Raw genomic sequence first — 2,900 nt, forward strand, 5'->3', positions numbered from 1 at the left:
GTCAAACAGGGCAGGGCCTTGTCTACCCTGAGAAGGTGAATATGGTGAACTCATGAACATTTATGGAAATACTTCAGAAATTAGAACTATTTGTGAGCTGCCGGAGCCCTGAGATTTTCATTGCCTCCTGCCAAACAATGCATTAGTTGTGGGAAGTATGCAGGGATATGAGAAAGATACAATCTGTAATTTCTGAGAATCCTTTCAGTGTACTCTTGCCGTCTTGTTGACCAAAGCGAAATCTCTAAGGAACCACGTTTACCCTTTTAAATGTTCATGTATTTATTTTGAGAGCGAGAAAGAGCAAGGGAGAGGCAGAGGGAGAGGGAGAGGCAGAGGGAGAGGGAGAGGGAGGGGGAGAGAGAGAATCCCAAGCAGGCTCTGCACGGTTAGCACGGAGCCTGACCTGGAGCTCTATCTTACAAACCGTGAAATCACGACCTGAGCTGACATCAAAAGTCGAAGGCTTAACCGCGGGAGCCACCCAGGCGCCCTAAGCCCACTCTTTTAGAAACGATCTATGAAGGCCGCTTGACCGAAATGTCAAAAATCTTCCTCCAATGGTGACACATACCTTATACACATACACACACTTAATGAAAATAGCTTTTTGGTTTCTCTTCTCAGTGTGGACAGCTCTCTTCTGGGAGTGGGCACCCCATTTCCAGGCTACCAACAACGGGGAAACACAGGGGCTCCTGGAATGCATGCCAGTAGAAAAATCAGTCCTGGGCGCAAGAGGACGAATTAATTATTCCTCTTCATCGTCCTCAACTGTGCCCAGGGACTGCGTGCCTGGGGTCGGAGCAGGCGTTGCTGGATAGAAACAGCGCTACCGAGCGAGGCGTAGACCATCACGGCTGCCGGTCCCGCCAGCACCCGTGGGCTGTGGTTTCTCCGCAGTCACCGTCTGACATGGAGGTGGCACCCCAGCTCCATCCCAGGGGAAGCAGAGGTTGAGGATGTGGGTGCAGTAGGCACAGAGGTCGCGCAGTCAGGAAGGTGAGCCTGCGCCTTCCCACTGGGCAGCTTTGCCTGCAGCAGCAGGTCAAGAAGCCAAAGACCAAGGTGTCCAGGGCGGTGGAGGCATCTCCAAAAAAGAATGTCTGAGAGCCTAGGTGCTGAGACAGCAGGGTCGGGCGTCCCCGTGTCTCTTGCTCCAGCTCCTGCTCCAGCTCTTCCCCGTTCTCAAGCCTGAGCTCCCCCCACAGCAGCCGCAGACGGGGAACTGCCACTGCCTGCAGCCAGGAAGGAAGAAGTTGAGGGGAAAGGGCATGGCCGCTGCATACCACTTCCGGGGCACGTCCCCGTGGTTCTTGGTGTCTACTCAAGCGTGCGGGGCGCAGCTTCCCTCCCAGCGGAGACATGAAGGCCAAGGGGTCTGCTCCCTGCCAGGGTGAGATCTCATTTATTGGCTTTGTACTTCTCTTTTCCAAGGTGAGTGGTGACCTTGTGTGGCCTCAAGATGGCCTCTCCCTGACGAGTCCGAAGGGCAGGCAGAGTTCCTGAAGGGCTCCACCAGGAGTTGGTGACCTTGCGCACCTTGAGTGGGGCACCGGTAAATCTGGCATAGGTCCTCACAGCCAGGCTGTCCCGATCCACTGACCGTAGCCCCCTGACCAGCTCCCTGGGTGCTGCCATCTTACCCCCACTCTGTCCCGGATGAAAACGTGTAGCTTGTTTTTTGGCTTGTTTGTTGTTTTGTTTGCTTTTCTGTTTTTGTTCTTTTTTTTTTTTTTTTTTTTTTTTTTTTAAGGAAAAGCTCTCTTTTTCTAGCAAACAGTATTAGCACTCTTTAGTTGAACGTGTTTTTATAAGAGCACCTGAGACTATAGAAAGGCACAATCCGATTTTAAAAGTTTTTGTGGATTTTTCAAGTAGTTTCATCCTAATAGAAGTGGATTATAATGACTGTAATGAAATCATCATTAGCAATTATTTTTTCAGTTTGGAGGCCTTGGAGATGAAATAAACTTGATGTCCGGTTCCTAAAGGGACCCAGCTAGGAAGCATATTGATCTCGATAAGAAATATAGAGTGAGCCCAAACATTCTTTCCCTCCCTAACTTAGGTCATTTCTCTGGCATGCAGTATGGTTTTTGACTATTTGGGTTGAAGGGAGGGGCCAGTTTCAGAGACTTCTATTTAACTATTCCTGGTCTCTGGGATAGCTCTGACCCCCCTAGGCCCAGAGATCAATGGAGCTGTCAGCCAGCTACAAAGTATCTCTATTTCAATTACAAATTCTATTTCAATTTGGGGACCAGGGAAATGACCACTGGGTTTGTCCACAATCCCAGTGGACTCATTGGGAACCAGACACAAGCCAGAAGTCCATTTATTTTATTATTTGACTCCCATGTGATCACATACTTATAGGGAGGCAAAGCAATGCTTTGAGCCTCTGGTTGGCATCGTGCCTTTTCCCTAGTAAGTGGCCCATAAGCTTCTTTCGAGAAGGGCAGTGGAATCATTACTGTGTTCACTTGCTGTGGTATTGCAGGGTCCTTCTTTCTGGGGACCTAGCCTCTTTAGCCACTGCGTTACATGTCCCCAAACTGGCTCAGGTTCAGAAACGTTTTATTGGGATGAGTGGCTGCTGCCTCCTGATTATCCATCCTTGATCTCTTTTGATATAGTGGATTAAGTAGTACACTCCCTAGCCGCCCATCTATTTTGCCCTTAAGGACACTGTCCTACTGACAACGGCCATGTTACTCAGAGCGTAGACCCCCCTCTGTCTGCCTTTGTGACGTTGCCTCTCATTACCATCATTATGTCTCCCTGAGGGGGTCTTATCGCTCCCATTGCTACCAGGAATGGCTTACACAGAACAGCTGCCACTGACCCTAGGATACTGGTGCCCCTCTTACCAGCATATCCCTAATTGCTTGGCAAAT

The 2,900-nt window shown here is 49.7% G+C and overlaps 1 pseudogene; it reads right to left on the minus strand.

Moving 5' to 3' along the window:
* Positions 1 to 498: 498 nt before the first annotated feature.
* LOC102952438 lies at positions 499 to 1,641 on the minus strand (annotated as a pseudogene).
* Between the last annotated feature and the right edge of the window lie 1,259 nt (positions 1,642 to 2,900).

Source organism: Panthera tigris, chromosome B4 (assembly GCF_018350195.1).
Source record: "Panthera tigris isolate Pti1 chromosome B4, P.tigris_Pti1_mat1.1, whole genome shotgun sequence".
Taxonomy (NCBI): domain Eukaryota; kingdom Metazoa; phylum Chordata; class Mammalia; order Carnivora; family Felidae; genus Panthera; species Panthera tigris.